The 14,468-nt window shown below is 37.2% G+C and overlaps 1 protein-coding gene across 6 annotated transcripts in view; it reads left to right on the top strand.

Annotated features, from left to right (window-relative positions):
• Positions 1-14,468, top strand: part of INPP4B (inositol polyphosphate-4-phosphatase type II B) — a 781,666-nt gene that overhangs the window by 254,908 nt on the left and 512,290 nt on the right. The window contains exon 1 of one of the 6 annotated variants that reach the window (XM_079154815.1): positions 999-1,029. The exons of the other annotated variants lie outside the window; for them this stretch is intronic. The gene's annotated coding sequence lies outside the window, so the exon portion shown is untranslated. Of the gene's footprint in view, positions 1-998; positions 1,030-14,468 lie in introns of those variants that run through there. 6 annotated transcript variants of the gene reach the window in all.

Here is a 14,468-nt window from a genome sequence, read left to right as displayed (position 1 = left end):
TCAGCTTTTGTATCACTGTGACCTAAATAATTAACAAGAAGAACTGAGAGAAGGAAGTTTGGGGCTCATGGTTTCTGAGGTCTCAGTCCATAGACAGCTGACTCCATTGCTCTGGGCTCAAGGTGAGGCAGCACATGATGGGAGAAGGCCCAGAACAGGTAAGCTGCTCAGCTAGGGGTGGGGTTCGAAACAGAGAGAGAGAGAGAGGTTGGGGGAAAGGGCTGGAGGGAAGATGCAGCCTTCTAGGGCATGCCCCCAGTGACCTAGTCTCCTCTAGTCACACCCCACCTGCCTGCAGTTACCACTCAGTCCATTCAAACTGGATTGGATTGATTAGGTCACAGCTCTCATAATCTAATCATTTCACCTCTGAATATTCCTGTATTAATAGGTGCTTTTGGGGACACTTCATATCCAAGCCATAACACACAAACTTTAGAGTCAGTTTGTTGATATCTGCAAAATATTTTACTAGAATTTTTTAAAAATTTTTTTGTTGCTTTTAGATACACATGACAGTAGAGCATATTTTGACATTTTATACGTACCTGGAGTACAACCCTTCCCAAATAGGAATTGAGATTTTTTTAGATCATGGTTTTTTCAATCTAGGAACATGGAATTTATTTAGATTTTCTTTGATTTATTTTATCATGATTTTACAATCAGATGCATATAGATCCTGTTCATGTTTTGTGCCTATTTCACTTTTTTTTGGTGTTATTATAAGTAGTTTCTATTTTTCATTCCAAATTCTGATTGTTCATTTTTAACATATAGGAAAGCGATTGACTTGTATCCTGCACCCTTGCTATACTTCTTTATTTGCCTTATGAATTTTTTGTTTTTGTTCAGTCTTTGGTATTTTCCACAGAGAAGTTACATATTCTACAAAACCAAAACAAACAAAAACAATTTTAAAACCCCCTGACAAATCTATTTCCTGTTTTTTGATCTATATACGTTATGCTTTCACTTTCTGTCTTATTACACTGTCTAGGACTTCCTGAGCAAAGCTGAACAGGAGTGGTAAGTGGAATATTGCCTTTTTCCTGATCTTGGGGGGAAGGGCCTAGTTTCTGACCATTAATTACAATGTTAGCTGAAGGTTGTTTGTAGACAATTGAGGAAGTTCCCTTCTGTTTCTTTTTATCATGAATATATATAGGATTTATCAAATAATTTTTCCATATCAGTTGATACAATCATATGATTTTTCTTCTTAGCTTGTTGATGTAGTGGATTATTTTAATTTTCAAATGTTGAACAAGACTTGCCTCACAGGAATAAATCCCCATTGCTCTATAGTGTATAATTCTTTCTGTACATAGTTGGATATGATTTGCTAATATTTTGCTGAGGATTTTTACACTCATGTTCATGAAAGATATTGGTCTATGGTTTACCTTTTGTGTAATGTCTTCATCTAGCTTTTATGTAAAAGTTATGCTCTCCTAATAGAATAAGTGGAAGTGCCTTTTCTTCTTCTATGTTCTGAAAGACATCATTCAGAATTGGTACTACTTCTTCCTTAAAGGTTTGGTAGCAGACAACAATGAAGTCAACTGGACCTGGTGCTTTGTTTTAGAAGGTGGATATTTATTAAATTTTAGATTTAGATAGTTGAATTTAAAATTTGTTAAATTTTAAATTTAGAAGGCTGATATTTATTACATTTTCTTAGCAGATATATAGCTATTCAGATAGTAAACTCCATTTCTAAAGATGTTTGATTTTTGCAGCACAATTTTAAAAGCACTATAACCTGAGTGTGACTAAATGTCACCAATGGGAGTTTTGTGGCAGTCAACAAAAATGGTGGGTTTTGTGCAAATGAGTCATGCAAAAGAAGTATGACCTTTAAAAATAGAGGAGGGATCATCTCATTTCTTCCTTCTGCTTTTCCATTCTCACTACCCATTACATAATAACCTTCTGTGTCTCCCTATGTTTAAACTGACTTTTATCTAGAAAATCAATGAATTCATAGTGGAAAAAATATCCAGCAACTCAGTGTACTTATTCACAGTTTATTACGTGATTTTCTTTAAAGTCTCCCCATTTTGAAAATAGCAGTCAAGGCCATGTATGCTTTCTGGCCTCACTTCCCAATACACTTCTTCTCATAGCCTGTGTTTCTACTGTATTTCAGAATTTGTAGTCTTACACACAGGCTCTCCCCTTCTTGACCCTCAGGCTATTGTGCATGCTGTATCCGGACCTGCAACATTCAATTGTTTCTTTACTGGCTGATTCTTTTACATTCTTCAGATCTCAGCCAACATATTATTTCTCAGAAGCCATTCTCATCTGCACATTCCATCAATTCCCTGCTACCCCCTCAGTGGATGAAATAAGCTTCTTATTTATTCTTTAGTATTTTACAATCTCCATAACATAAAGACACTGAAACTTCCTTTTTTTTTTTTTTTTAACTAGTAATACAACCACTTGTCTTTGTGTTATTCCCTTATTTATTACCTCAGAGACTAACTCAAAGCCTTTTATGTTGCAGGTGCTTATTAATAAATCAGAATATCAAAATGAGACCCTTTACCTGTTTTCAAAATGCTCTTGAAAATAATGGAAAAGGCTAGACTCTACCATGGTTAAGAGTTGTTGTTAGTCCTTTTATACAGGACTTTGAAAGCATTCCAAACATTCTGGGACTCTTTGTCCTTGCCTTCCTCCAGATTATAGAAGAGGAGTCTTAAAGATTCTGCAAGAAGGCTTTCAGTGTAATTTGGAGATAGTTATATTTTCCATTTCTGTCTCTATGCTCTCTGTCTTCCAACGAAAGCTATGGGAAGGGAGATTTCAAGAAAACAACCACGTTTGATACATGCCCCTACATTGTGGAGGACACAGAGACCACTCCCTGATTCACACCTGGTAAAATCTCACAGGGAGAGACTTTCTGAAATTTCTCCAATAGCATAGCAAGAGGGGGCCATGTTGGACTCCTGAGAGGTTGGACAAGAATATGTGGAAGTGGATAGGATTGCTTGTCCTGTGGGCTTGAATAACTTTGAAAAGACCTCAGCCCACAGGTTTCTCTTCCTGGATTAGCTAATTCCACAGGAAGAGTTTGTGTTGGTCTCCCACCAGAATCAGTTGCTGAAAGGGAACTTGTATGTGTCAGGCTGAGGGAACATCAGCTGTGCTAGGAACGTCCAGTGTAGGTCTCCAGCAGACACTTCTCTGACCAAAGTACTCCACGAGGAAGAAAGTGGAGCAGTGGTCTTCCAAGCAGTGACCTTTGACAGCCAAAAAGAAATCACAGATACCATTAAGGAAATAAAATAAAACTGTTGGTCTTAGTTTTGAATATTATTCTCTAATAAAAAGAAGCAAGATTCCTTGGACAGATGATTCAGGCTGGGCAAAGACATTGAATACAGACTCTGGGCCTGAAAAGCCTCTTTTACTGCCAGAAAGAAAGAAAGTGCTGATATGATCAGCAACAGCACACAGCCCCCCGCTTCCCTGCACCCCCACCTCCACACACAATGCTGAGGAAATGTCAGAGCCAATTGAATGAACTCTTAGTGGCCAAAGCCAAGATAATGTGAGCAAGAAAATAAAATTGTATTGGATTGAAACACCAAGTTTAAGGTAAATACCCACAAATCCATACAGGTATGAATAAATGATTGAATAAATAAGTAAACAGGGAGTAGATACATCTCCCTTATAGATGAATTACAAATAGTTTATGTAAACATTCTGCCCTCTAGGCAGTAAAGCATAACTCCCATGACTTAAATATGGGCTATACATAGAGACCTCTTTCCAAATGTGCAGTGTGCAATGCAAGATGGAACACAGGATGACTTTATAGTTTACAGGAGAGAATCCTGAAAAAATGCCTGGTCCATATGTTTGAGACCAGCATTAACAGAAATCAGCCACCCTATAGTAGTCCTATATATGTAATATGACAAGCAGGGCTCTTTATCTCTGTGGACTTCCTCCCCAAATCCCAGCTTAATCATGAGAAAAACATCAGATGGATCCCCATTGAGGAATACACCACAACAGTGATTGACCTGTCTTCCCCTGAACTTATTATCAAAAACTGGGAAGGTCTGAGAAATTGTCTTAGGCAGAAGGATTGTAAGGAGATAGGATGCTCCTTATAGATGGAATAAGATGTACTTGATGGAATCCTGTAACAGGAAAAGATAATAGTACCTAGAAGTAGAAACTAAGGAAATTGTAATTTAAGTCTGAATTTTAATAATAATCATAAAGTTTTGATTCACTAATTCTAAATAATGTGTTTTCGTCAGCTTTTTGCCACTGTGACCAAAACACTTGACAAGAACAACTTGAAGCAGAAGGTTATCAGGGGCTCACAGTTTCAGAGTTCTTAGTCCATAGATGGCTGACTCTGTAGCTCTGGGCCGGGTTGAGGCAGAATATCATGGTGGAAGGGTGTGGCAGAGGAGAGCAGCTCAGGACATGGCAACCAGGAAACAGAGATGGAGAGAGAGAGAGAGAGAGAGAGAGAGAGAGAGAGAGAGAGAGAGAGAGAGTGTTCTGCTCACCAAAGACAAAATATAAACCCCAAAGGTGACCCAGTGACTCACTTTCTCCAATCACACCCTATCTGCCTACAGTTACCACCCAGGTAATTCATATCAGTGGATTATACCTGTCCATAATCTAATCATTTTACTTCTGAAAATTCTTTCATTGTCTCACACATGAGCTTTTTGGGGGATACCTCATATCTAAACCATAACAAAATGTTCCATACTAATGATATAATATATTAATATTAGAAACTGGGGTATGGGGTACCAGAGAACTCTTTTTACTCTCTTAGCAATTTGTTTAATTATCTGCAACTGTTGTAAAATAAAAAGATTTTTTTAAAAAAATTTTGATATAAAGAAAATAAAATGAAGTGCTTAGTGATTCTTTTCCTTCATCTTTCTCCCTGTCTGAAAAGGAGAGTACAGAGAACACAGAAAAGGAAGTCAGAGGACAGAACATGCCTCCCTTGTCCACCTTAGGTTTCTAAGGCTGAAGGAAGAGCTGGAACTGGGGATGAAGGGCAGTTGGAAACTAAGAGGTTGACATTTTTGGTTTTGATCAGAATAGAAGTGTTTAATATCAAATCATGCAACCTGAACAAAAAACCAAAAAGTCACAGAAACTATCTGAAATATTGTTCAGAGGAAGACAGATTATCCGAAAGAGTGGATTTGAAAGCTATTTTATGAGACAGATAATACTGTTTCTTGATTCTGCTCTACAAAGGCAGCTCATGTGATAAGTTAGCTAAATGAAACATTTGCAGGGTAAACGAGTGCATCTGCACACAAGCAGGCATTTCAGTGAACTGAGCTGGCCCACGGTGCAGTTTGTACATCCCACCAGGCTTACGGTCATCACTTGGATTGTGCGCATTCATGCCTTTGCTAGGAACCCTGTGTCTGGAAACTGGAAAACCTTTCTAGAGGTCCTGGTCGAGGTGAAGCACTTCGTCTCTGTCTAGTTCCTTGAACGGGGTTGATTCCCTATGGGAAGCAAGGGAGGCTCAGAGCTAAGTCTCCCTTGAAGTGACTGAGAGTCCAGGGAACAGGACAGGCACTACTACTGGAGGGTATTCATGGCCAGGTGGACCATTTGCCTCACTCTCCAGGGAACTGAGCTCTGCTTCAGGGCCTTGATGACAAGTTGACTCAGCACAGGACAGGAGTATTTTGAAATCACTTTGTTATTTAATGTCAGGGTCAAATTTCCCCTTTCCAAGCAGGGTCTGTGTGGTAGGAGTGATAAAGAGAAGCAAGAAATGAAATGGAGAGTGACTGCTGTTGATAAATCCCTTTTCTAGACTCTCAAAAAATAATTGATATAGTCCTTGAGAGGGGCCACTTTATTGCTTCAGCAGGTAAGGTCTCACTTTGGAATTTTGGCCTAAAATTAAATATGATCTAATTCATAATGAAAAGTTGCCAAGACTAGCAGGATTGGAAAGACATATTTTATCTGATGCTTGAAAGGAAGAGGTTGCTGTCTTAATAGCAAAATGAGGCTCAGATATTCAGATTTGCTTAAGGTCACACAGCTAATAAACCAATAAAAATGAGGCTATCATTTTATTTTCTGTATCGCACATGTAAAACCCAATATAAATAGTAATTAATCTCTGCCTAGAAGAAATTGTACATTTACTGAACATCAACAACAAACTTTGCAGTAAGCAAAATGTCAAACTCTTAGTGTGTTATGACACAGTCATGTACTCTCTATCAATCATTTCAGGTTCATAGGGCACTTCTGGAGTGAAACTTTCTTGGTTTTTGGTTAGCAGACACAGGTTGACACATGTGGAAAATTCCAGATGGGGAAGCTGTGGCCTGGCCTGTGTCCATTTTATGAAGTTTGACTTAACACATACCAAACTTGCTATCAGCAGAATTTCCTTTCCTCTCTGGCTATACTATATACTTTGTAAATCCATGAAGGTACTATTAATAGCTAGCACCATCCCTTTCAAATGTCGTCTAGTTCCATATGACATAAATAAATTTCAATTTGTGTCTTTTCTGCCCAGCTTCTCTCACATGCATGGGAAAATATTGTTTGAGCATGTTACTTAAAGTTTCATAGACCCTGGGTTAGCTGAGTTTCTTTTTATCCACTTGAACAGGACGTAGGTGGAGCAAATGAAATTGCATCTGCTCCTTTCTCTTCTCATATATCTCTGTGTCTTTGCTTGACAGCTTTAATAAGTATAAGGTATAGATTTCCAGGTCTAGTCTCAGACCTTTAAAAACTCATTAATAATTTTGTAACATGTTTTTTTTTTTTTGTTTTACAACCTGTAGCCATCTCTGAGATTTATTTTCTTTACCATTAGATGATTATGTTTTCAGCAGATTAAAGAAATGAGTGCAGAAGGTCTTCAAGACCACCAGTGCTTTTACAGTAAGAAAAAATTGGCAGCAGCAGGTGTATCATGTTTGGGAAGAGACGTGGCATGGACCACATGCACATGCCAAATTGCTAGATAATATAGCGGTTGCTGGCTCCACAGTGCATAGTTGTAGCATACCTTTTTTTTAAAGTAGAGTATTTTCCCTTGGCATGATTAATATTCTTCCATTTCAACACAATTGCCAAAGACGGTGAGTCTCTCATGGCCGCTGTTACCTATGGTAATTTCTAAGTAGTATCCACTGTACTGTCCCTGACCCCTATAGATTCGGGATTAAGTTATGAAAATAAGGCACTGGAATAATCTCATGTAGAGAATATGCCTATTGATGACCAATTCAGAATAGTTATAGCAGTTTGCCATCAGGTAACTTGAAGGATTTCCCATCAAGTAATCTAAAGGAAGATGAATTATTGGAAATAAATCATGTAGAAAGAATGGAGCACCTATCTATGTCTTTGTCACCTAAAGTTCATGGAGAATTGTTGTTTGCTGACCTTGATGATTTGGAAGATAGCATATCAATCAATAACCTATTAATCTGACAGTAACCTGGGTATTCTGTTTGCTTGCCCTTGATTTCCAATAGGACTTCGGAAACTGGATCTGAGAGATAACAGCTGAGTGGAAATACTTGAGTGTTTTTCTTTGTGCAGCACTAAACTTGGAGGGCAAGTTCCTAAAGCTTTTGGAGAAATATAAAATATGTCCTTATTTGTGTCCTCCTAGATTTCATATCCTTTCTTTAAAGAGTAAGCAAAAGTATATATTTGTAGACTTGATGTATTTTTTCCTGCTTTCTTTTCTTTGGTTCTATTATTTTTACCCAAAAAAATGATAAGAAATCCCCTTTTATCCTGCCCCTTCTAGTTCACAGTCCATACTTAATTCATATATATTTCTTCCAAAAATTTGAAGTGATGCAGTGAGAGAAGAGTCCTAAATTTTTTGATGTAAGGATAAATTTTGTATATATCATACCATTAGGAAATGTCCTGAACTTAGGTCAGGCTCCATATAATAAAATAAAGTTTTACACTAAAGTGCACATATCAGGCCTGATGAGTTATAAAACAGCACCTTCATTTTCTCCAGAAGCTGAAATTGTGTGAGAGGTGGATTAAATGATTTTGTCCCAATTTATTTAATGTGTTCCTCACACTCTGATTTAATTTGATCCTATAGAATGGAACAGGCTCTGCCTTTTCTAGTTCCTTCAAGATGTCTCAGGCATCTGGGGAGGAAGGGGAAATTAACAAGAGAACATTAGATGTGCAATACCTGTCTTGTTGTCTTTTACTGTTTGAACACAAAAATAGACCACATAGATACTTTCTTTGTAACTTATATTGGGATCTTTATTTGGTGGGGGTGGTGGTGAGGAAGCTGGGGATTAACACCTGGATTTTAATCACAGCTCTCACGTGAAGTTTTTAACTCTCAGTTCTTCCAAAATTAGCCCTCTTAATTGGAGCTTCTTAATCAAGGAAAACTTTCTACTGGAATTATCTCTTCTGATGTATGTCTAAATTAGAAAGTAACATAAAAAGAAAAATCATATGTTGGGCTTGCTTCATGTTAAGATTACTAATATTTGCTGAGCACGGGATGTGTGCCAGAAACTAAGTATCTTATATTGTTTAATTCATGTAGTCCTTGCAGTGACCTGCAAATGTAATAACCCTTTGCTGCTTTTGAAGTTAGAAAGTTGAATCTTAGTTAACATATTTAGTTAGTTGCAATGATGGGATTTGAACTCAAGCATTTCATTTATACCCAGACCCTTAATGTTTGGGCCTGCTTCATTAGCCAAATAGTGTACTAGTTAATGCGTGTGCATGTGCGTCAGCTACTGGACAGCATCCACAAGAGCTGGCCTCTTTCACTCCACCTCCCACTCTGTTTTCATGTCCTTAAACACAACACTGTCTGGTAGTCTTGCCTTGGGACTCTGCATTTGTTGGTATCCAGAATATTAGGGTTCTCCAGAGAAAGAGAGTCAATAGAATATATGCCCTCACCACCCTGTGAGAAGCAGATTTCTTCTCCCCAACTCATGAGCAGTATCTCTTTCATAACATTTTAAGTTTTTAATTCACATTAGAATGTGATTTGTATTTATCTGCTTACTTGATTAATCCCTACTCTACCCACTGCTTCCCCTACTTCAGTGCTGGCTCCATGACCAAAGGGACCATGTAAATTTCTGGCATATTTGCAGTTAGTTCTGTGTCTGTCTTTTTTGGTAGGGATAGATTATAAGGAATGCTTACTTTTCAGTTAAAGAGGCCTCAGTAACACATTTCCTGTGAATTTAAAGCTAAGAGGACTATGATTTCTCCCTGAGAGTTAACAGTTCCACACAATAATGTAATGGGTCATTGTCAAGGTAGGCAAAGCATTTTGAAGGTGTTGCAGACAAATGAAGCCCAATTGTAAACTAATGATGCACCATTTCTAAAAGGCCCATCTATTATAGGCTGAAATGTACCCCTCTTTAAAATTCACATTTGTATCCCTAACTCACAGTATCTCAAAATGTGACTAGATTTCAGATAAGTCTTTGAAAGAGGTTATTAAAATGAAGCCATTAGTGTGGGCCATAATCCAATCTGGACACACACCCACCAGGGACATGCATGCACAGAAGGTTGACCCTGTCAGGGCAAAGGTAAAAATGGTCATCCGTGTGTAAGAAGTGAGGTCTCGGGAGAAACTACACCTGCCAATATCTTGATCTTGGACTTTTAACCTCCAGAACTGTGAGCACTTGAATTTTTGTTTGTTTAAATTTTTCCTTTGACAATATTTTGTTAGAGCAAATTAACACAGAACCTAACATTCAAAAGAAAGTTGGGTACCCATGGAAAATGCCAAGTTAGTCACAAAGACAACTATTATCGTTATTCATTTAAATTTTGCTCAAGGAAGAAAATACCACAGAGTTTGTATATTGCCATCCTGTTGGCAAGGTTTTCTGCGATGGAGATAGGGTAAATTTATCAGCTTGCCTGTGTCTGATGCTATCATATATTCCATTGTTTCATCCTTCACAAAGCAGACTAGTAAGTTTGCTCCCATGGTCTTCATCCTTGTTATTTGCACCCTTGTGTGATCCTAGAGTGACTTTCTTCTAACCCATAGAATATGGCAGGAGGTGACAGGAGATGCCAGGTTGCACATTTGTAGCATATTATATAATATTATGTGTTCTTGATATGTAAGTCTATAATCTATCTTGCTGGAATTTCCTCTGCAAGTTTTGAGAAGGTAAGAAGTCATGTTGGAACCCCATGTAACAAGAAGCCGTGGTGGCTTCTTGGATCTGAGGACAATCTCTAGCCCACAGCTAGAAATTAGAGATTTACAATTAAAATAATAATGCAAAGGACTAACATTTATCAAGTTTAAGGTACTCTTCTACACTAAAGCAAACTCAGTTCTAAAGATGGATACCAATATTATACCCACTCTACAGTAGGCATAGGCAAAAAATGTTGACACTGAAGACTAACTTGTGGAAGTTCTCTTGATGGGTGAATGATAGAACTGAGACAGCTGACTGTGTAGACATGTACAAGCTAAAAGTCTTTCACAGTCTGCCAACCTGGTTTTTACCCACAGCTCCAGGAATTATTTTCTGCTCTCTCTTCCCATTGTTTCCTCTGATAGACAGGGAAACTCTTCTAGTACAGGAATTATGCCATGTGATTTCATACAGTTCCTACAGATTAACATGGGATTGGATGCAAAAAGTAAATTGCATTTTTGACAGCAAAGTCATACAATGTCACGCTACTGAGTATATCTTCCCAAGTTGTCCTCCAGGGATTTCGTGTTGGTAGCTTAAAAGTGGCAATTATAGTAGCATTTTTACCACAGAGAACAAAGAGTACCCATCAAGGCTTAATTTATTGTCAATTATGTAGACTTATGAAAGTTGTGGACAATATGGTAATCATACAGATTAAATTACTTATTTTTTCTTTTAAAAAGTTTTTTTAAAATTTGTTCTAATTAATCATACATGAATGCATTTATGCATTTTGAAAAATCATATGTAAATGGAGTGTGATCTATAATTTTTCTGATTATACATATTGTAGAGTCATATTGGTCATGCAGTCATATATGTACATGAAGTAATAATGTCTGTTTCACTCTATTGTCCTTCCTACCCCCAAACCCCTTCCCCTCCCTTCACTCCCCTCTACCTAAAGTAATTCTATTCTTCCCTAACCAGCCCCCATTGTGAATCAGCATTCACATATCAGAGAAAGCAATCACCTTTGGTTTTTTTGGGTTTGACTTATTTGGCTTAGCATGATATTCTCCAAGTCCATCCATTTGCCAGCAAATGCCATAATTTCATTCCATAATCAATTGTCACATCATAGTGAAATTATAATCAAGGTTGGTATGGCTATAAGAATAAGCAAAAACCAGTGAAAGTCTTATTTGAGAAATCAATGGATAAATGGAACTTAAAAGCATATGATGTATTTTATGATCTGCAAATTATATGTAAGATAGAGACTAAATTTATATATTTAAATTTATATGCTGTGTCTCTGTATCTTATTACAAACCATCAGTGTCTTTATAAATTTTTAAGTAAAATGTATACAAATAAAAAGAACCTTGCAACAGAAAATATAGCACAGTTCTCCCATTTTGGAATGATTTGTTAAATGTAGTTAAATTTAGAACCTCTGGCTTTGGAGTTGATGCTTCTGTTGTGGGCCTGGAGGGAGGAGACAGGTTGCAGAGCCAGTGCTGCTTTTGTTTGAAGGGTTTAAGGTATGAACAGGCCCACAAAGTGACTTTTGTGCCTGTCTCTTAAAGACTGATTGTATACATTCTGTTTAAAGCTTGGTTATTTCTATTTTATAACAGTGATCTGTGATGATTATCTTCATTGTCAGTAGATTTATCTCATGTTTTCTGATACGTTATATTCATTTGGAAACTCTGGTGCAGATGAGAAAGTCAAAAAACATTAGGACTCAAATCTTCCTCAAATCTGCTTAGGACCTGACTTCCTTGGCAAGACTTCTAAAGTGCAAGAAATAAAATCCATCATTAAATGGGATGGAATCAAACTAAAAAGTTTCTTCATAGCAAAGGAAACACAATAAACAGGATAGATTCAAACTAAATAGCCTCTTCTCAGCAAAGGAAAAAATAATGTAGAGAGCCTACAGAATAGAAGAAAATCTTTACCACGTGCACATCAGAGAGAGCATTAATCTCCAGGATATATAAAGAACTCAAAAACCATGAACAACAAAACAAAACAAATAACTAATCAATAAATGGGCTAAGGAACTTTACAAACACTTCATAAAGGATACACAATCAGTCACCAAATATATGAAAAATTGTTCAACATCTCTAGCAATTAGAGAAATGAAATCAAAACTAAGATTTCATCTCACTCCAGTCAGAATGGGAATCATCAAGAATACAAGCAACAATAGATGTTGGTGAGGATATGGTTAAAAAGTTACACTCACACATTGCTGGTGGGACTGCAAATTGGTGCAACCAATCTGGCAAGCAGTATGGAGATTCCTTAGAAAACTTGGAAATCAACCATTTGATCCACTCCTCCATCTCTACCCAAAGGACGTAAAATCAGCTTACTACAGTGACACAGCCACATCTATGTTTATAGCAGCTCAATAGCTAAACTGTGGAATCAATCTAGATGACCTTCAATAGATGAATGGATAAAGAAACTATGAAACTATGGTATATATACACAATATTGCTCAGCCTTAAAGAAGAATGAAATTATGGCATTTGCTCATCAGTGGATGGAGTTGAGAATATTATGTTAAGAGAAGTAAGCCAATCCCAAAAAACAAAGGCCAGATATTTTCTCTGATAACTGGATATTGATTCATAATGGTGTGTGGGGGGGACAGGGACAAGGGAAGAATGGAGGAACTCCAGATTGGACAGAGGGGAATAATGGAAGAGGGCATAGGGGGAATAAGGTGGAATGAGATGGACATCATTACCTTATTTATGTGTGTGATTGCATGAATGGTGTGACTCTGCATCCTGTACAACCAGAGAAATGAAAAATTGTGTTCCATTTGTATACAGTGAGTCAAAATGCATTCTACTGTCATGTATAACTAATTAGAGCAAATGAAAAAATTACATATCAGGAAAAACTATTGGTGAGACTGTAGAGAGCCATATCTTAGATCTTACTGGAAAGATCACAAAGTGTCAAGGTAAAAGATAACTTTTTATAAAGATTTCCTTTACATGGAATTTAAGGGCAGCTTTTACTTTGGGATTAGTAGGTGGTATTTCCAAGGAATAAATACTTTTATTTCTGCCCTTTACCATTCTAGATCATTGTTTCATGAGAATGTATTTCTAATAAGTCAGGGATTCTTTTCCTTCTTCATTCACAACTATATTCCAGCAACAGGTAAATGATTGATGCATATTAGAAACTCAATAAATATTTGTCAAATAAATAAATGAATTCAGTAGTTAGGCTACTGAATGGAAATGAAGCTGTGCTGCATGTGGGCTGCTGGGACATCCAGGCTAGTTAAAAAGCACTGGGTCTTCTCCCTACAAGTTGAAGTATTTCTAACAACTATGCAAGGGCCCAGCAAGGATTCAGTCTCTTAAAGGTAACCTGGGTGCACATAATATGTCATTTTGCATGTAGCACTTCGAGTTATTTGAACAACTAGATAGGTGATATAGATAGTAACTGTGGAATTAAGGGTATAATGGTATAGTTGTTAAAAGCTTCCTTTTTGTGAGAAGGCATTGAATATGTCATATTTGTAACTAATTCTGGTTTGATGCTAGCTTCTCAGAGAGACATATTTTGAAACAGGTATGGGACTGAGACAAATGAGAGTATTAGTAACAGTGATATTTATTGTGGTTTCTAATATTCCTTCTTTGTCCTAAGTGCTTTGCACTCGCGATCTCGTCTAGTACTGACAAAGACTGTGTGAGTTACTCATTCTGGTCATTCCATCTTATTGTTGAGGAATTAGGGACTCAGAGGTGTTTTCATTGTGATTGTTGTTGTTTACAGTAGGACTTTCAAATTATGATATAATACCAGTAAAAGTATATTAGAAAGGCAGCAAGGTATGGTGGAGAAAGTAGATGGTTAGTAGAAAACATTGGCTTAGTGAATAAATCTTGGTTGATTCAATTCTGGGGCCTCAGTATGGCAAGTATGAAGATTGAATAGGTTTTAAAAGTCTGCTGCAGTTTTTAAAAAGTTTCTATTATTTGTTTTTAGTTCATCCTTGGGTGTACATATGTGTACAGATATCTGTTGCTTTGTTCTAGTGGAAACTCTTTGGTATGGTCTGGATAAGTGTCCTCCAAGGCTCATGTATAAAAGACTTGAACACCAGTCACTATTGGAAGGTGGTGGAACCTTTAAGAGGTGGAGCCTAGTGGGAGGAAGTTAGGTCTCTGGGGAGGGGCATGCCCATGAATGAGCATCTTACCCTGCTAC

The sequence above is a fragment of the Sciurus vulgaris genome, assembly GCF_902686455.1.
Source record: "Sciurus vulgaris genome assembly, chromosome: 9".
Classification (NCBI taxonomy): Eukaryota; Metazoa; Chordata; class Mammalia; order Rodentia; family Sciuridae; genus Sciurus; species Sciurus vulgaris.
The sequence above is the reverse complement of the archived record's forward strand: the minus strand, read 5'-3'. Positions and strand labels throughout refer to the sequence as shown.